Below are 21,857 nucleotides of genomic sequence, written 5' to 3'. Positions count from 1 at the left end.
ATTTTTATTTTTTTAACTTTTAAGACAGTTTTAGTTCAGTTTAGTAACTGATATAAATTGTATTTTGTCTCTTCCTTTCTTATTTTTCTTTTCTTGTCCTTTGCGTTTTGCACTTTACGCTGGAGAATTTTAAATAAGCGCATTAAAATCTTAATCTTCTACTAAATTGAAAAACTGCCTAGCCAAAACTGATAAAGCAATTCAGACATTACTGTTTTATATGTAAAAGTAATTAGACTGCTTCAAATAAATAGATGGAATTAAGTAGATAACATTATGATCAATCAAAAAATAAATCCTTGAAAATAAAATTGTAGAGTAGCCCTGCGGTACGGCATCAGAAATAAGGCAATGATAGGTAAAATAAAAAGCATTATTTTTATCTCCGGCTAAGAGAGAAAGCAAAAAAATTATTGTAACTTCTTTTCTGCAACTTTTTTCAAGGTAATATTCATTTTTATTATTATCTTTAAAGCCTAATGATTGCGACCATTATTGCTAACCCTGCAATAATAGTGACTGTTCTTAACTGTTCGTTAGCTGTTCTTGTAGTCTTTAAAATGCTACACTTCATATTTTCTTAATTCAAGTATTTCAGAGTTTTTCTCAGGTAAGACATTAACTCAACTATCTGAAAAAAAAATCTATCTAAAGTTTTCATTATCTGAAATTTTGCTTTAACAAGAATAGTAGTAACAAGCAGTTCTATCTAGTTGATAATGTTCTAGTTATAACCTTACATTGTTAGAATTAATTAGTAACATTTTTTCTAACTAAACTAGTTATTACTGACCTCCTTCATAAATTGCAAGAGTAAGAACTTTCTCAGCCTGCTATGGTCTCTCTCTGAGATAGTATTTATAGTTTTATTTTTACAAGCTTGTAGAAAATGGTTTTCTTAATGCATCTGGGCATTTCCCAAAAACAGATCATTTTTATCTTGGATTTTTTTTCGTTTTAATTTGATTTGTTTTAACATTTGTGAGGTCTGGGGCGGGACGATTCCTTCTAATTATTCCGAGGAAGGTGTTCATTCTTTTCTGCTTCTTGGTAAGTTTAATATTCTACATAAAATAATGTAAATTCTTTCTAAAGTAAAGCTTCAGAGACAAAGTTTTACTGAAGCTTGCATATTATAAATTTAATGTTACTTTTGTATTACAGTCTAGTGTATTCTTATTGGAGCTCCGCAAAGATGCTTTATTAATAATAATAACATATGTAAATGACATTGAAAGTTCAATGCAGAGAAGATCATGATTTTGTCTTTTTCTTCCCATGGCATCGGTATTACCCTTACATCCAACATATCATTTATTTGTATATAAAAATTTCATACGATAACAAAAATTTAGATGTAAACCAATTACTGTAAATATTTTAATTCTATATTCTAGGTTTTTATATATTATCCATTAAAATGCTAATAATATAATGTGTTAAATTTTAATGTTTGTTTCTATTATAACACCTTTTAATAAATTATATACATTACTATGTTTGCTGCTCAAGATGCAAATATAATTGAAAGGGGGTAGTTATCTCTTTATAGTAGTGCTCTTCACTGTCCACCTCATTGCATTTCTCACACAAGTTAGTATCACTTTTCCTGATTTTATATAAATTGTCACCGCTAATCGCATGCTAATCTTCTACATGCACTCCTACCCCGATCTCATCTGCAGAATCCCATATGAACAATAGTGGACTAAAGCAAGCAACCTTGTTGTGATGCCAAACTATGTTATACGTTTCTTTGTATAAGTTCAAAATTAGTTCGGGGAATGGATGGATATCTCAAAAGCAACGTTAGATAAAAATGCCGCCACAAGCATGAAGAGTCGCCATGTAGCAAGAGGCGCAAGAAACCAAAGCAAAATTGGTCTGCTACAGGCAGTTGAACGGCAGGACTTGGAAAACCCACGTTAAATTGAAATGGAGTAACTGATAAACATGAAGATTTAAGATTTGTTTTTTGAAAATTAAGCAAAACGGCCTCAGAAACGCATATCATGTTGGTCCAGATGTACAAACTGTTCAAACGTTTTCAGTAGGGAAAGGAAACCACGGCTGATGGAATCACGATAGAGTCAAGCTTCAACAAATGTGGCGACCGACAAAAAAATATCAAGCGGGTGCCAAAGATGCTGTTGCGAAATCGCCCACTGGTTCTACAATGGATAGATCCACCAGGAATTGGGTCCCGGATGGGCAAACCTTCAACGCAGAATTCTGCGAAAGCGTATAAATAATGCGCTTGTTTAGCATTCTACGATCTCAAACCCATAAAATTAGACTTTTTCCCCCCTGTAGAACATAGCGTACATGTCAATGAAAAAAATACTTTTACCTTTTTCCGCGTAACTTAGTGAACACCAGTTTCGGTATTCGAATCTTAAATATTAATTAAACGATATCATGCTATTAATTACTCTTAATCAGTAACATAGATCTCTGGATAAAACTTTTACCCCAACCTCGGCCCACGCAAATTCACATTCCACATATAAGGGCAAAAGTCATTCCGAAAATATATAGGGGTTATCTCAGACCCTTACAATGAGATGAGAGATCGTTTTAATCCGGTCGTTAAAATGTTATTACCTATTTTTTTCCCACAGTGAGTGAGAACGACCTAGGTTATTACGGTAATATTAAACCTGCCTAGTTGCAGGGATAGGGTGGAAGGTATCTTTTAATACCTTATACACTGAAGTAGATAAAAAAAAATTAATGTTATGATAAACTACCTCATTCTTATATTATATAAAACTCGTATTCACAGATCCGCATTTTGTTTAAACTGGCGACATATTTAAATAGATAACATTAATTTGGTTCTGTAAATAAAATATATCTGCCCAAATATTTGTAGTTAAACTCCTTAACAAAAACTTACAGTTTAAAAAGTTAAGTATAAGAGTTGATTAAACGCCAAAAAGTATACAAATCAGCAAGTACCCAACATTTCATTAATACTTCATTGGTATTTAAGCAATTTTTACTAAATTGCTAATTTATTTTTTACTTCCGTTTTATTAAAAAATGATTGTTAAAAAAGGTTATTTTTCTTTTTGTTCCTTCTCCAAAAAATTGACATTTGAGTAAATTAGTAGTGAAAAGTCGGGTACGCATGATCCCAGTTTTCTGCATTTACACCCCCTCTGTTCGGGGTAGGGTTTTATTAAAAACCAAAAAAATTCATATGGTCTTGAAGCTCAATAAATGCGCAACTTTTTCTGAAATTATGTGACTACTTGATTCATCAATCATTGAAAAAATGCAGTTGAAAATTTTAACAAAAATCACGAGAACGAATTTTTTAGACATTAAAGTAAACATTTCATTGTTATAAGAAACGTTTTGGGGCTCTGGATTAAGCAGGTTTATAGGAAATTTAATGCTCTTTCGTTTGGAACAAGCAGATTTGTTGTACGATAAAGGATAGAAAAGTTACGGCAGTTTTTATGGTGAAAAACGCGAGTATGGTCGGAAAAGTTAAAAATGCAAATATCTTGGACACTTTTGAGAATCAGGCCAAAGAGAAGAGAATATTTTTTGTTTCATTTGAGCTGCTGAATCACCTCCCGAAGTTTCGACCACTCCTCCGCATACACTCAGTATATGTAATATAAAATAAATAAGATATGCATATTTTTAGAACAGCTAATTATTCCAGTATTTTACCTTTTGGCGTTTAATCAACTTATACTTAACTTTTTAAACTGCAAGTTTTTGTTAAGGAGATTTTTGTACCTTTTGGATAGATTTTCCTTTTTGTCTATTTTGCAAAGTTATCTGCTTTATAGATTTTCTTAAAATTTGGAATATGCAATTCTATCATTATAACCTGATAAGGTTTTAAGTCGGAACCGTAACTACCATTGGAGAGATCTTTTTAAAGAATGCTTATAGTTGCGGTCCCTAATATTTCTGTACAAATATTTTTAGTTAAATACTAAGTTACTGAATCGAGTATTTCATCGTTAATATTTTTCTAAACTTGATAAACATTCCACAATTTAGACTTGAAATTCGTAAAATTCTCCCGCAAAATCCTGTTAAAGGCAATTCTGGGAGGTTTGGTACAATTCCCTCTAAACTAACGCTTCTAAAGTTTTACCTAAACTTCTGTAAATTACATTCACGTACATCTTAGCATAACTATCAAGAGTGTCATTTTCGTGAAATTTTGTGGTATCTATAAACTGTAAAAAGTTTGCAACAATTAAATATGTTTGAAAAGATCTACTTAAAAAGTGTAAGTTACAAGTGTTTCTTAAGGTAGTTGTGGGAGAGAGGCATGTTTAAACTTCCCAATTAAGTATCATTTAAGTTGAATGTTTGAGCTCATGACGTACATAATACTACCATGAAATTCAATTTATAAGTAAATTTACAAACTTTAAGAAAATCAGGCCGAGCTAAAGCGCTACTTAATGAATAGAGTTTTCCAGTATTTTAAAATTTTCTCGAAAACGATTATTCTCTTAGAATTTGGTATACTAATTTTATATTCAGGTTGATCCATTTAAAACGCACCAATCGCTAATAACTTTTTAGGAAAGCGAAATTTCGAGAAAAAAAACCGTGAAGTAAACTATATGTTTTTTTTTTTTTGGTCTAGTTTTCAAATTTTCGGTGATTCATAAGGACCACTGGTTTTGACAATGATTATAAAAACTACATAAAAAATTGTGAAAAATGACGTTAATCCCGTTTTGATATGCATATATTTGTTGAGATATTTAAGATCAAAGTTACAATTTTATCTTATACCTGATCGGTTTTCAATATTAATTTTCCACCAGAAATACGCGATTTGGGAGGTCCTTTGACCGCGAAAAATGTTACTTGTGACGCAAAGAACAAAAATAATAATTGTTTTACAAAATTTACAAAGAATAAATTTGTTTTACATTCAAGTAAAAGCAACCAACACAACATTTTAATGTACCCCGTATACAAGACTTTTTGACCTATGATTACGGTAAGAATATCTTGCCTAGTTATTAGCGATTGGTGCGTTTTAAGTGGTTCACTCCTGTGTATTAAAGGGCCTTAAATGTTAAATTCAACTTTAAAGAACATTTTGTTAACCGTATCACTTCATTCAATAGTTTGTTCCCTTTTTCGAAAATGACTTCTATGTTTATTTTATAAACTTCGGATATTTATTACATAAACATAGATAATAACTGTTCCTTTAATATTTTTTTAGTATATTCTCGAAGAAGAGTTGGAGTAGGCTTCTCAGCTAGGGCAAATTTCAGTGTAAAGCATGGTTACAAACTGCATGTTTCAAAGAATTAAATATGATTCAAATATTCGGAATGTGAAAAATAAAATAAAGTTAGAGTCTTGAAAATGTCGTGTTAATATTTGCACAAGATTTTTATATATATTTTAAGGTTGTAATCTATTGAAACAGAAATTAAATTTTCCAAAAAGCTTTTTAAAAAAATTGGTCTATTTGTCGCAAAACATAATTTTTCAATGCTTATAAACGAAGGTTCAAAATATTGCGTTTAGATTAAGGAAAATGTTACAGATCTTTGGCATTAGCGTCTTTTGAAGTTAAATAAAAAACCATTTTAGAATATATAATCAATTTGTTGTATTAGAAAAGAGAAACTGAAATTTAAACGTATAAAATAAGATGGCCTCCTAGGGCCTAATGAAATTTTCAACACACGCTTCATTACAATTTAAACCTTCGTAAACCTTCTTAATTGCATTGTAATACATAAACTAGTTTGTTTAAAACTTTGCCCAAGTCCAGAATGAAGGAATAATAGTTGCCTGTTATTAATTTTGTATACTACATACCAATGTTTGGCTCATCACTCGTCTGAATTCATTATCACTTTTTCGGTTTTCGTTCGGTACAGGTTATTTTTTTTAGTTTTTTTTTTTTACAACTTAACAAATTCTTTAGGATTCTGTGTACTTAGTTAACGAAAATTCCCTCTCTTAGAGTACAGCGTTTCTAGAACCCAACATCAGCCTTGAATTCCGTACATGGAAATGATTATGGAAACAAACGAATCTCCTCAAAGCCCTTAGAGGTTTTTGACGAATATGATTTTGCTATGAGCAGATGCTCAAGAGTGACTGTAGTCAAATATTATTTAGTATATGTACCACCGAAGTGAGTAAATATTATTATTAAAGATTATTTACTACTGTAGCACAAAGCAGTAAGTGCGAAAACTTTTGTTCACAGATAATCTGTAATATAATAAATATTGTAGGCGAATCCTGTAATGAAATACAAAGAAAAATTCAAGGTACCTGTTTAAAGATTTTTTTTTTTAATAAAAGTATAATTATTACAGTTAAAAACAATTATTTTTCTTGAAGTTTTCTTTGTTAAACGAAATGGTTTTTATTATTTGTTTCATTTTCTTTTCATGTTTTTAATTAGGTAGCTGTACTGGCCTGTGTTGCTAATGACAAAGTAATGTTTATAAAAAACTTTTCTCTCTGGTCTTTGTTTGAATATTTCCTCTTTAACGAAGAAAAGTGTAACAACGCTGCTGGTAAAGGTGTAACACTTTGTTATTGTCTGTTAACAAAGTGTATATGGTAACAAATTACAAAATATTTTGAGTAAATAATTATATATTGTTTGTTCAAAATAAACAGCGTAAATGTTTCTCTTACCCCCTTTCTATTCAACTTTATAAACTTTTGCTATTAAAACTAGTATATGAAATCTATTTTAAAGTTTTAACTAACTTAAAAGCTAAATAATTAAAGCTATATTCCGTACCAGAAATATTAGTAACAATTTTAATTCGGATGAGTTATGAAAAGCTGTCTGTGATTTTATTTAGGGACAGATTAATACCATTATATTATTAAAGTCATAATGGAAATGTATAACCACCAATTTAATCTCTGAAACACTATTACTATCAAGTTCAATTTATTTTATTAACACGAATATTGCATCTCAACCAGATAGATGTTTTATACTCAAACTGTATAAATCTAGTTGTTATAGACCAGTTTGAAGTATTTTGAAATTCTTAAACTCCAGTTTTCTTTCTCTTGACTTGCTCAAATCTCTAGCAATCACAAAGTTAAAAAGTTAACAGTTTGGGAAAATTTAGAGATTGAATAGCATGAATATCCTGATAGGAGTGTGTACAACAGTACCCCACGACCTTTAAGATCTATTCAGCCCCCTTACTGGTTTCAGCACTCCCTAGATTTCGAAGGAATCTTAGGATTTGAGAGATTCCCGCAAGGAAATGTCCTTCTACAGCTCAGCTAGTAACTGATGATGAGTGAATATGAAATCCCAGTCAGTTAGGAGGTGGATGCAGTGTCCACTATCATTGTTCCTGTTCGACTGCTCACAAAGAAAAACCATCAAGAATCCATGCCCCATAAAGGGAGTTTTGATGCTTTACCTTCTATTTATTGACCATTACATTCTACGACGAATGTCTTGGCACCTACAGTAGGGTAACTGTGTTCTCTCTGTCCAGTTCATTGAGTTTGCTGAGACGTTCATATACTTACTTTTAACTCTTCACAAAAGTTTTGCTTTTTAATGGCAAGCTGGCCATCCGGGAAGATGACATTCTTGATAGTGCTTGTCGAGGTTAAACCATCAAACATATCTCCCGATTGCGTGGAAGATGCTATAAAATTTCACCAAGTGGTTTCAGATGCCTGTTTTTTGCCTAAAAACTCTAGCTCCAGTGGCCAGTTTTAGGCTTTCTCAAGGAAAGTACTGCCCTGGCGTTCTATACAAAAAATAATATTAGAAATTGCCTTTTTTGAAAAAAAAAAAAATTAATTATATAGCTGAAACAGAGGAAACATTTCATGAAGGTGTAGCATGCCAAAGTTATGGTAAGTTTGGCTAAAAAGAATTCGATTCCCAGCTTTGAATTTTACTTTTACATTAGCATAAATAGTGTATGAAAAAGAAGTATGTTTGCTGTCCAACTCAAACAAAACCCTTGTCCTTGGCCCGTTTGCAAAATAGCTTCTTCTTTCTTAGCAAATAATTTAATTTTTTAACCTTAAACACTTATTAAATTCTAATAAGTTTAATGCTTTAGAATCTCTTTTTTCAAAAAAAGTCCTGCCATCACTTAATAAATGAAAGAAATTGAAATGACTGCAGATTTTGGCCTTCATTTACTTTATTGTCCTGCCATCCGACAATTTGTTAAATACATATTCATGCATCGGACACCATTACAATATTCTGTTACAGGAAAGCATCTATTAAAAATTCGATATTGATTTTTCACCGCAAATAAAATTTAAGATCCCCCCTGAAGACATTAAACTAATCTTTTGTAAGATCAGCTGTCATCAATTTGTGCTTGGAATTAGCGTAAGTCTAAAACATAAATCGTTGAAGTTCCAACTTTATTAAATACCTAATAATTTCAACTTTTCAACTGTATTATGTGGGAATCCAGCAGTATTCAAAAATCGTTCAAATGGATGAATTACAGTAGATAATTTGTAAGTTATCTGCAATTTAATCGATCTGCGACTGTTTTCTTTGGAATTCACAAGCTTGCAGGAATTAACTCTGTTTCTTTATTTCGAAATTTTTTTGAGGGTAATCAGAATCATTAACTTTTACTCTGTGCCAGTTCTTGTGCTGATCTCTTCTACCAATTTCATATTGTTTTTGAGATTAAAATAGGTTGTTCTAAATCCAAAAAAAGAGGTAACCGTATGCTATACAATAATCTTTTAGTTTGAATACAAATAAAATTTAATGCACTGAGAAGGCTGCAGATGACACTAATTTAGATGTTAAAATCTTTTAATTGACAGAATAAAATAATTAATTAAAACATAAATTATTATTTTTTTTTTTTTTTTTTTTTTTTTTTTTTTTTTTTTTTTTTTTTTTTTTTGGCGCATCAACAGCTGAGGTTATTAGCGCTCGGAGCTTTTTTCAGTGCACTGCCGGCCTCCGGACAGTGTTCTCTCGTTACAGACAACACTGTCCATCACCGGACAGTGAGCTGTAAGAAGCTCCTAGGAAGAGAAAATCTAAGGGTTAGCAGCTGGATTCGAACCCGGGACCTCCGCGTGGAAATCGAGTACGCTAACCACATAGCTAATCCCTTCCCTCATAAATTATTATTATTATTATTATTATTATTATTATTATTAGAAAGCTATAACCACCCAAATTCTGTTGATTAACTTGGTTTCTCTTAATTTTGGGTAAATTCACAATTCTAAAATTGTAGACTTCAGAGCCGTCACTCATATTTGTGAATGATAAATGATTTAGGAAATGAAGTTTTTAATTAAACTGCTACTCATACCGAACTCTAAAAAAAAAAAAAAAAAAAAAAAAAAAAAAAAAAAAAAAAAAAAAAAATGGAAAGGACGTCAGTTTGCAAAATGGACTTTGTTAGAATTGAACACAGATGTGAAGCATAATCTGTAATAGAAATAAACAATCTCTCGATCAAGTATCACTTGATTATTATAGAGCTTTACGAAAGATTACTATTTATCGCTGGACATGAAATGTGATGCGCCAGTTTAGTTAATTCGGTGAAATATCTCTTGGTAGTTTTATTTCTAGAAAAAGAACTGTAGTAAATTCTTCACAAGGTAACTAAAAATTTTTACATCTTTGAGTGCTCATTAGATTCCTTGATATAATTAATGAACAGTTAATAATATTTTTAATATTTATTGGATGAAATAAATCACAAAACAAATCTTCCTGGGCAAAATGAGAAGGGATATACGCTCTTTGATTTAAATAGAACATCTTAAACCCAAGATACCCTATTAAGAAATACTGAATTATTAAACTAACTAACATAAGGAATAAAGTGTTTCTACTTCGGCAAAAATCAGAATGGTATTATAGAATACTGGAGATGTGTTGCTAGCTAGAAAATGATAGTGGTTTTCATTGGTTTGTTAGGTAACCTTAGATGATAGAGATGCACTTTTGGTAGGCCAACAGCCTTGATGAGGCAATATTAGGAACTACATACTCTAGAGATAAATTATACGAACAGCATACCCTGGACATTGTGATCAAAAAAGAGAACATTATAGCTCCTTCCTTGGTGAACGCTACACTAGTTCCAGCTATGATTCAACTTGAACGGTCTTGAGCCGGAATGTGAAAAGGGACTTTTTAAGACTTTTTTATTACTGTAATATGTTATCCTTCACTTCTTTGCTAGTTACCTTATTATATTTATGTTAATTTTATATTCTTTTATAATATTAAAAACTCATTTTGTACATTTATATTGTAGGTACAATGAATTTAATATAATGGAAGACAAATGTGGATGTAGACTTTTAAAAAAATAAATAACTGTATCGGTAGTAGTTAATCTAATTGGAAGTTTGACTGTAGCATTTTGGAATACACAGAACATCCTTTAAATCAATGAGCTGCTAAAAAATATCGGAATTGAAAATAGATATTTCTATTAAAATAAAGATGGTACTAAGAAGAGAACTTTCAAGAGGAACAAATGAATTAAGGAAAAATAATTGTCTTTATTACAGACAGGTTGACGGCCATCATCATAAGTAATAATAAAAAAAGGAAAAATAAATATCTCAGGAACAGTAATGTTCTGGAAATCATTTTCACAGCGAAGATTGCGTGGGCGACTAATGAACACCGTCTCTTCGGATCAGCCAACCCAAAAAAAAAATCACTCCTACATAACGCTCACACCTTTCTCTAAATATAAAGTTTCTTGTGAAAAACGAATGATTCTATTTAGGGTGCCATTTTTAGAACTCAAATTCACTTTTAGACCAGACGATCTTGATAATATCTGTGAAATGTTCTTTTTAAACGTTTTCAAAGTTTCTTGCTTATTCCGTTCTAATAAAGATATTCTAAATATACAGCCTGAACTAACTATGGCAAAAATTAATAATCAACTTTGTCATTTTTTTATGGTCAGAGAGCTATTTTAAGCCTATAATTATAAATGTTAACATTTGCGGAACTTTTAAGACAAACATCAAAAAGCATTAATAAAAAGCTTATATAAATAAACATGAAGGGTAGCCTTCATTTAGAAAATGAAAGGTTAAATGCACAGGGAAAAACACCGAATTAAGAACCAGTTCGTCTAGATTTCCATTTTTTCCGACTCTGTCACCTGCTTTTATGGCCAGGACAAAAACAAACATGAAGGGTAGCCTTCATTTGGAAATTGGAAGGTAAAATGCAAGGGAAAAACACCGAATTGGGTACTAGTTCGTCTAGATTTCTACTTTTTCCGTCTCTGTCACCTGCTTTTATGGCCAGGACAAAAACAAACATGAAGGGTAGCTGTCAATTTGAAAATGAAAGGTAAAATACAAGGGAAAAACACCGAATTAGGTACTAGTTTGTCTAGATTTCTACTTTTTCCGTTTCTGGCACCTGCTTTTATGGTCAGGACTAATACTCGTATATCCATTCCAAATTTGTTTAAAATGTTGTGAATTTTAGGTTGGTCCAAGTCCAGGACGCATTTTTGGTCTAAGCTCGTTATGAGTTGTTGCTGCACTTTGGGATAGCAAAATCGGCCCAACAATTTGGAATCTTTTGGTCCCTTCCCACAGTAGATCAGAAAAAGGCACTAAACAAGCCCAGTGGTTAGGCAATGCTCAAGATGAGGGGGTGTCGGATCTGAGTTCAGCTTTTTCCTCTCAGGTTTTCTCTTTCTATTCCTAGAAGCCTCATTTAGCTCACTGTCTGGTGACGGACATCGTTGTCTGGACATTCGTATTATATTTTGTAACGTAAAACAAAAACAAATTTAGGCATCTAGTTTTACGTCATCTTATGTTCGTCATTGCATTGATTATTGATGTTGAAAAATAAAAAAGGTTTAGGTACCCCAAAAAATTAAGTAGTTTTTATTTTTGCACGGACTTTTCAAACGACCCTCGTATGTACATGAAGGGTAGCATCTATTTCTAAAATGAAAAGGAAAAGACGACGGAAAAACACCGAACGGGCTTTCATTTCATCTAGTTTTCTACTTGTTCTGTCTTTTGTCACTAGTTTTTAAATAAACTTTAAATATCATTTGGAAATTGGAAGAAAAAACCGCGCTGATTAATTCCCGCGACGTTTGGAAGCAATTTGTCGGCCATTCTTAGTGTCCCGCAATGTAAACTGATACCAATAGCGAAAAGATTAAGATGACCATTCTGGGTTCAGTTGCTATGAATTATAACTATCAAATAAAATTTGTAAATGTGATGTAGCCCACGTGAATCTTGTCTGATGCACCAAATGTCCCGTACTTTAATTGAGTTTGCACCCCTGGTCTATGTTATTATACCTTCCTCTTTTTTTGAGATTCTGCTTAGTTTTATTATTTCTTACAATTAGGTTCCTTATTATATATTGCGATAGCAACAAACGATCGATTAACTACATGACAGTTTTTCGAGTTGTCTTATCCTATTAAAAAAAGTTAGTATTGCAATGAGTAACTGTGAGGACAGTTATTCATAAATAATACAATATGTCAGCTGTTTAAATGAATGGCAGTTCGGTGGATGGCAAGTTAAATTGGACAATATTCTGAATATAACCAATGTTGTTACCACATTGCAATACAAATCAGATAAGCGGTGGACTGCAATAGGTCGGTATTCCTCCCGCACTCTGTACCACCTTACTGGCGATGCACATTGCATATTGCAAACTATAATCTATTTTAACCAAACACATCCTATTCGCCATACGGCACTTAATTTTAATGTCAACTGTTCCAATAGTTTTCTATTTTTCATTTTAATTTTTTAACATAAAAAATCTGGTGCAAAAAGTTTTAGATTTTTCTCATGACATTTTTCTACTATTTATGCGAAAAATCAAAATTACGGAATGTTTTGGGATTAGTTTAATTCTTGTTTTTGCCACAAACTGTGTTGTACAGCATCAATAAAAAATTATGAAGACTTTCTTCAGCCATTAACGAACATCATTCATATACCTGATTATGTTCTAAAGAATTATCGATAAGCTGGTGACACCGATTCAAAATATGTTCCTTAAACTTTCTGAGATTTTTCTGTTTTTGTGTCAAATGGTAAAAACCACTTTTACGTGCTAGGAGACCTCGAAACGGATTTTAGGTGAAAGCTAAAAGTCGAAAAATCAAAATTAGTAGGAGAAATATTTTATTTAATTTATTCGAAATTTACATCTGCAGCAAGTAAATCAGCTGACATCAGAGGTGTAAGTAGTCATCACCCGGTGATAACGCTGCAAAAGTAATAGTTAATGACCTTCATTGCCGACAAAATCGCTCCGCTTAAGAGATAAGAGCTGATGGAATAATAGATTAGGATGACCACAGAGATGAGAATAAAACTTTTGTAGAACGTAGGTATGAAGTCTTAATACGATAAGATCATTATGGATGATGCGATTGGAGAAGTAATATGGAGAGTTAGTTATTCGGCCAAGTATTTTGGATTGTAATGATTGGAGTCGCTAGACTTGGAAATATTTTGCTGTCTCCCCTATTTCGAGTCCCTAAGTTCAAATCAGTTTCAGAAGTGAGTTATAAATATGTAATTAGTTGGTTTTAATGTTAGTTTTGATCGTCTGTCAAGTAGAAGTATTTCTTTATCTCCTGTCGTTCAAGTCTTACAAGCGGCTTCAGTCATTTATTAGAACAAAGTCCTAGGAGTTTGTCAATGTCAACACAAGGAAGTGCGTCGGATTTAAATAAACATGAGGACAATTTGTACGTCTAATAGTTGCATTCTAATATTTTTGTGTATTAACTTTGATTCTTCATTTTTTAAACCATTATTTCAGAAAGTCTAGGAGGTCTTTAAGATGCGAGTTGTTTGTTCTGCGACAGAATGAAAATAGAGAAAGTTATGATGGAAGATCTGAGGTGCAATGAAGAGAATAGATCCAAGAATATTGCCCTGAGGAGAACCAACTTCCATAGGGTAAGAGAAAGAGCAAAAAGAGCCCTCATTAACGCGGATCATTTAGTTGTGACATTAGAATAGGATTGTAGGAATGAGGAAAAAATTTGTATGAGCTTCCACTGAGAAGCCGGATGCCAGATTCGATGCTTTTGCAACGTCGACAAAGACACCCGACCATTACTGCTGCCTCTCAAAAGATGGGATGATGATATTGTTAAGGTGAGGAAAAATGTTTTGGTAGAAAAAAATTTTTGGAAGAAAAGAATAGAACCGTTTAAGGAAAAAATTTATCTAATATTTGCCCCATTAATGGCAGAAGACTAATAAGATAGTAAGAAGTTAAAAGATGATGAAGTTCGATGTGTTTTAGGATCATCTTTAACATGAAAAATTTCCTAAGGAAGAGAATGTATATACGGGTGGCCCATTTAAAACGCACCAATCGCAAATAACTTTTTAGGAAAGCGGAAAACTACATAAAAAAAATGTAAAAAATGTCGCTAACTCCGTTTCGATATCCCCAATATTAGTCGAGATATTTAAGATCAAAGTTACAATTTGTTTTATCATCAAATAAAAGCAACTATCACATCATTTTAATGTACCCAGTATGTAAGAGTTCTTGACCTATGATTATGGTAAGAATATCTTGTCAGGGATGAGCGGGTGTTGATCTAGTGGTCAAGAGCGTGGCTTTGTAAGTGGGAGGTCCCCAGTTCGAATCCCGCGTATGATTACATTTTATTTAAAAAAGTGTTATGATGTATTAAGTATTGTGAAAGACTGCACCCGCGGTATTCGAACTGGGGATCTCCCATTTACAAGACTACGCTCTTGACCACTAGACCAACATCCGCCCCTCACGGGCAAGATATTCTTACCATAATCCATAGGTCAAGAATTCTTGCAAACGAAGAACATTAAAATGATATGATGGTTACTTTTATTTGATGATAAAACAATTATCCCTGATTCTCCCACAGCCATTACATTACTCTACATTCTTTAAAATCTTCAATTATTATTATTTTTGTTCTTTGCATCAAAAATAACATTTTCTGCAGTCAGAGGCTCTCCCAAAACGTGTATTTCTGGTGAAAATTTAATGTCGAAAACCGTTCACGAATAGATAAAATTGTAACTTTGATCTTAAATATCTCGACTAATATTAGGGATATTGAAACGGGGTTAACGGCATTTTTCACAATTTTTTATGTTGTTTTCATAATCATTGTCAAAAATAGAGGTCCTTATAAAAACCCAATCGGGTATTTGGCCGTAACTCCTCCAAAAATAAAGATACCGCATCGGGGTTGGAAAATTTGAAAACTAGACCAAAAAAAACATATAGTTTACTTCGTGGGTTTTTTCGGATTTCCGCTTTCCTAAAAAGTTATTAGCGATTGGTGCGTTTTAAATGGATCACCCTGTAGATGTACCATTACTTTTTTTGGGGGGGGAAGAAGTGATGAAAGTTTTGAAATAATTAGGGTAGTAACCAGGAGCTTCTCTCCTGTTCAAAAAAGTATGAAACAGATGGAGTAAATGTATCAGGAGAAGAAGAGAGTTGAAGAGCAATCTAGAACACATTGAATAAAAGTAAAGTAAAGTAATTGCCTATTTTTTCAGGCGGGCTTTACTTAACTACCCAATTAGGTGTCGTGGACGGAGGCGACTAGCAAACATATTTTACTGTAAATTCCTTTTATTAACCATTAAATAAAATCGCAAGGTTTAAAACCGGGAATCGAACCCAGTACCACAAAGCATATTAGCTTTGCAGGTCTCGCCTCTTAACCGTTCGGCTACCATGGCGCCTAGATCACATTGAATATTTTGTTTGTAAAGACAGGATCAGAGATGTATTGGTGAGGCTTAAAGATTGAGTACTCGTATTCCAGTCTTAGCTCATTTCGTGCCGTCTTTGTCGTAATGCAGAAAGAGTATGAAGTTGTTATCTAGAGTGATTAGTTTGCTGTTGAAAGAGAAGCTATGTAATTATTATATTATTAAAAAAAAAAAAAACATTTTTTTAATAGTCTAATAAGTCTGTTGTAAGAACTTTGGGAGAAGCAATATCTGATTTGGTGCAAGATTGATCTGCGTTTGTTAATTATTAACGTCCGAATTTGAAAGGAAGGTTTGTGATCAAGAGGTGTTTGGATTATTCTTTGTATTGTTGAGTCTCAAATGGAAATCTGTACTGCATTTGTCGTCAATTGCTCTTGTTTTTAGAGACACTAGTCAAGTTCAGTTTGTCATTTAGTAATTTTTAAAAGTAGCTTACAGTCAGTAACTCAGGGAGGTTCTAGAGACAGTTAATTTCCCTCCATTATTTATATTATACATCCTGGACTTTTAAGCTTGTTACCCAAACAAATCCTCTTTGTCTTTAAATGTATTTCTTGGCAAAAAAAATTACAATCGGGTTTACAAGTGTGTTGTAAACGATTCTTTGAAATTTAATTTATTTTGGATCCATTTTAGTAACATTAAAAAAATATATACAATCAGAGAAATAAGTATTCAAATAGAAGCTTGTTGAAAGTTTAAAGAGGAGAGAACTTTAAAAAGAGGTTTTGCTTTAAAAAAAACCTTTCAAGATTTTACTTATTTTACATAATCTAAAGTGTGAGGAAACAGTATTCATTGGAATCTAGAATGTACGGTTAAATGAGTTAAAGTTTGGCAATTCTTAGTTCCCTGCTAGAGAATACATAAAAAAAAATATTCTAGGCTTTGAAAATATTCTTCGTGTTCATTTTATTGATACATATTTATCACTTTATAAAAATCTCCACAAAATAAAAATTCTGCTGTGCAAAATAATGGTAGAAATTATATATAAAGCCTTGTACCCACATCTTTTTTTTCTTTATTTATTTTATTTTTGTTTGACCGAACCATGGCTTTTTAACCATGCGATCTCCAGCCCTCCAAAAAGTTTTTCTTCTTTACAAAAACTTACAATATCTCATCAGTGGTTAAGATCAGTTTTGCAAAGGGTTTTCTCAACACTTAATTCCTCATAATCGGCAATTAATCTACGGGTAATCGTTCAGGTCAAAGTTTCTGCATATGCCAGTCTCTCTAGTCTATCTGCTGCAAGCCTCTAGGAAGTTATCACCTTCAACCAATTCGGGATCTTCGTATTTTTCTATTCCAAGAAATGTAACAAAACGATACAAATATAGACAGGTTAGTACTTAAAACGACAGCTGGGAAGCATTGATTCTGCCCATAGTTCCAATTAAAATGTCAGTGATAAAGTAAAAAAAAGTGTAAATAATGAAGTGGCTTAATAAATGAAGATTCCTACGAAGTGTAGCATCTGAGGTAATTGTTGAACACAAAAGTGGCTTAATTGGAAGACAGTTTTACATAAAAGAAGTTTTCTTATAGGGAACTACTTACCAGATCTCGGGGCAAATGTTGAGAACAGTTATGAAAGACCACATTACGTATAAATCAGAGAAAAAATAAAATTATATCTGCTCTATATAAAGAATCAGTTGTAATTTATTTAACGTGGAATAAATTTATGAATTTAACAATGAATAATAAAGTATATCTTAAAGTTGCATGAGGTAATTTCCTAAATAATTAATTAAATATTCTAAAGAAGTTTTAAAGAATTGATAAATTAAACATGTACTGGGTTTAATTCGTATTATCACACTAAACCTTAGCAGGCGCTGAAACATTAGGGAATCTCATAATAATGTGTGTAAATATTTCCTCGCTGCATACATTACTGCTGACCATATTTTATTATTGCTTTACAATTCATAGCACCATACCGTTTCATTATCTTCATGATTGTGCTGAATAAATTTCATTTTTCCTCGTGTTTTCACATTTTCCCTGTAATATAAATCTTCAATTTTAGTTTCAATACATTATACAAACAAAATGATACCAAAAAGCAGGATAAACTTTTTTAATTAAATAAAAAAAAGAAGTACTGCACCTACAATATTTAGTAATTCCTTTATTAGATACTAGACTGCACTACTGCACACAATTAGAGATCATTATGCCAATGATGGTTATTCAATAAACACCAAGTTTTGTAAGTTATTAAGTTTCATTAATTTTATGTTTTAAAATAATACATCCAAAATACTCACATCAAGGAAAGAATAACAATTCCAATTAAAAATGGTGAATGTAGATTTTCAGCAGAAGCCTGTGTCAGAGTATTTGTTGCTTTACAATTTGGAAAGATAATGCAATTCTGTATTTAGAGACTTAGGAAGAAGCTATCTTCTGAATTTTAACCGGTAGTTTTCTCATAAAAATAATAATAAAATCCAGACCAGTGTTAAAATTTAAATATTTCTATTTAATTTTAAATTTTTCAAGAAAGATTTCATATGTGATCGATTTCAATTCATTCCTTCTCATGGGTGAAGTTAAAGAAATATAAACTTTCAAAGAAAATAAACTTAGTTCACTAGTTTTCTGGTGGAATATTTTTGAAATTAGAAATTTTCTGGTTTTAACAAAGTTCTCTCTCTCTCATTCTAGATTCAGGTGTTACTCCAAACTTTAGAGCAAAACAACCAACTTTTACATACATAAGGATGTAGAATATTATTTGAGGCAAAATGATTTGTTACTGTATGGAAACAGATGTTGGAAAACATTTGTAAATAAACTTTATTGACAGGTGTGGGATTAAGTAAAAATTGAGGTCACTTTTGAAGTTTTGAGGTACGTGAGAGTATTACAGAAGTTTCTCATGATACTCGTATTTAGTCTCCCCTAGTCTTCTAGTCTCCTAGTCATCACCTAGTTTAGGGCTCTCACCCCCATACAGGAGTACTTACACGTACTGTTGAATGTTGGACAACACATTTTAAAGATGTCTAAAATAGCAGCAACCAAAATCAATCAGGAGTCAGGAACAGTTCTAAATTAATTGACGATCCTAAGTGCGCCTCTTTTCTGTACCTCAACTAGTCGTTTACGGCTTATGTTCTTTTAGCCTCTGGGCGATAAGCCCAGAGGCTAACAACCATATATAGGATTCGTAATGAACATAAATAGTCGTCGCCTGCTGGTCCTCCTTAAGAGTTCGGTTATCTTTGAGGACCTACCAATTTAACCTACCTAGGTTAAAATGGCTGTAGCTGTTTTTGTTTATTTTTATAACTGTTCACATTAAGTTTTACAAATTTCACTTCGTAAGCCCAAACGGATTTATATTGGTTACGATTAAAAGTAGTTGTATGTTTAAAAGTTGTCACATACAGAAGAATTCTGACCAATCATATTGTCCAGAATTATTCTTTACTACAGTTATTTTTTCAAATACTTTCAAGTAGCTATTCTTACAGCTCTAATCTTAGGCACCGTTCGAGGGAACAATCCTGTTTTTAAGTTTATAAAATAGCCAAGAGCGACTATAGTTTAAAAGAAGTACATTGGAATACAAGGAAAGACTTTAATAAACAAATATTTAAGTGAAAAGTATCATTTATGAAAGCTGTAATGGTTGTATGGCAGTTTGCCAATGCCAAAGAAACCATCAGAAAAAGAAACAAATGACTCTAAACGCGTGGCCTGTTGCCTGTTGACTTAGTTCAACACCTTTACTATCGTATTAAAAGGGGAAAATACTTAATTGTACAATGTTTCCTACTAATATCCTTTTAAAAAGAAACAAGTATGTTACTAAACCTAAACTAACCAGAACAGTACACCATTTCTCACTCGGCGAATGAGTCATAATATCCTGGCCAGTACACACTGTACGGCTTGTAGTAAGTATTCCATCATCATCCCTTGTAAGTATTCTGCCTGAATAAACGAGTTGGAGCTCTTAGGACGCGACTTGAAAGGGGATAATATTTATTTCTTCAAGCGTGCAACTAAAACTAGGTTGAGACAAGCTGATTTCATGTTCGTCTGAAACTCAAGATGAAATGGAAGAAGTGGAGACGTTCTTTTATGTGGGCCGACGTGGCAAGAGAAGTGCAAGTACATCTGGAATATTAATGAGTTGAGTGAAAAAAAGGTTTGAATTAACTGAAGGAATTAGAGCAAGAGCTGTCAGGAATCGTGAATAAGAAAGAGGTCTTGAAAAAAAAACAACAAGAGTTTGTTCGTTTCTACTTTTTCGCAGGCACAATAATAAACAAAAAGTGAGGAGTGGAATTGGTTTCCTCATCAAACAACTTTGAAATCAAAGACAAAAGTTGGGGAATTTATGAACAAGAGATCTCTGAGTAAACTACAATTTCTTGAATATGTCTAGATCAGGTAATTAAAATATTTACCTCTTTTTTAGTAAGAATTATTTCAATTTTTTTTTTATCATTTTTTTAACTGAATTTGACAAAGGTCAAAAAGTTCTGATGAAAATAAACTTTGCAGTAAATTGCCTATCAGTTAGTTCTTCAAGCAGGATCATTCGCCTCTAATGTAAGAAACTCTGCGATATTTTTCAAACTATTACAAAAGATAAACCATTTTAAAAAACAATGCTCCGTAGAGTGCTAACAAGCATTTCTGATTTATCTTATTTGTTTACAAAAATAACCCTATTTAGTGTAAGGATTGATCTATCCAAGTTGTTGAAAGCTATAAATATTTCCACTCATTATTTATAGCAAAATCAATCGTATATTTACTAAAATTTTATTTAAGCAGTAACTTCTTCATTAATTTATTTCGTAAATGTGATACAAACGGACAAGCATACTTACGAGGCTATTAAATAACTAAGCAATTGCTGTAAAACATTTTATTTTAAATTTATACATATTTAGTTATTATCACCTTCAATATACACCCCTCCCCTATCCCTACAACGCTCCATGCGAATTTACCATTGTTCGAAACAGTGCTGGAAGTCTTTTTCTGTGAGCTCCTGCATGACGCGTGCCGCTTTTTCTTTCACAGCTTCAACGGGCTGAAATCGTGTTCCTTTTAATGCAGATTTGACTTTGGGGAACAGATAAAAGTCACATGGGGCCAGGTCAGGCGAATAAGGCGGTTGGCCTAAAACTGGGATGTTGTTTTAGAAACGTCTTGACAGACAATGCAGTGTGAGCCGGCACGTTGTCTTAATGGAGAACCCATGACTTGTTCTTTCACAAATCGGGTCGTTTTTTCCTTACTCTTTCTCGGAGTTGTGCAAGCATCTCACGGTAGTAATGTTGATTAATTATAATCGATATTTTGATCCGTTTTAGACGTGGAAGGAAGACCCGTGGAAGGTCATCATCTCTGACGTCTTCTCGGCCATCTTAGAAACCACTCAAGAAACTCGCGCACGTGATTATCATTCATCACCATAAACTTCTTTTAATAAAAGATAAGTTTCAGTAGCGGTTTTATCAAGTTTTGATGTGAACTTTCACGACAATTCGTTGCTCTACTATATGTGTAGTATCATGTTTTCGGCAAAACGAAATTAACACCTCTAGTACACAAACGACGGTTCCGGTCAGGCAGATTTCTCTAAAAACACGTGAGACGCTGCAATCGAAAGAGAAGGCTGCACAGCTGTGTCGGTCGTTAGGATTTGGCGCATGCATAGTTCTTCTGTAGCAGCATCAGTCTCGTTATTTAATAGCCACACCTCGTACTTGGGAGAGAAACTTACAAAAGTGCTTTATTACTCTCCATTACCTTTACAAAACCAAATTGAATTTTCTATGAAGTACAATTCTGCAGAGAAGTGGATTCATCTCTAATTTCGAATGAATGAGTTCCTAAAAGAAATTATTAAAGAAGTGCTTTAATTTCGATCAATTGATCGAACGATATTGGTACAAATAAAAGATGTAATAAAGCCTTTGACGACTTAGATCAATTACTATGTGTAAATAGTTATTCTTTCTATGAATAAAACTGTTTAATCAACCTTTATCGCTGAAGTTCAGACATCTGTTCGATTATTTGTT

General features: G+C 32.5%; 1 protein-coding gene and 1 long non-coding RNA gene across 3 annotated transcripts in view; one reads left to right on the top strand and one right to left on the bottom strand.

Moving 5' to 3' along the window:
* LOC141455366 (uncharacterized) overlaps positions 1 to 21,857 on the top strand; it is a 140,811-nt gene that overhangs the window by 45,124 nt on the left and 73,830 nt on the right. The window lies entirely within an intron of this gene.
* On the bottom strand, positions 16,682 to 18,573 carry LOC141455674 (uncharacterized). The gene is made up of 3 exons (XR_012459396.1): positions 18,072 to 18,573; positions 17,626 to 17,805; positions 16,682 to 17,098 (listed from the first exon to the last, which is right to left on the bottom strand). It is a non-coding gene; the product is annotated as an uncharacterized lncRNA (long non-coding RNA).

The sequence above is a fragment of the Rhodnius prolixus genome, unplaced genomic scaffold, assembly GCF_049639745.1.
Source record: "Rhodnius prolixus isolate KJV_2025 unplaced genomic scaffold, Rpr scaffold_4, whole genome shotgun sequence".
Taxonomy (NCBI): domain Eukaryota; kingdom Metazoa; phylum Arthropoda; class Insecta; order Hemiptera; family Reduviidae; genus Rhodnius; species Rhodnius prolixus.
This window is presented reverse-complemented; position numbering and strand designations above follow the sequence as displayed.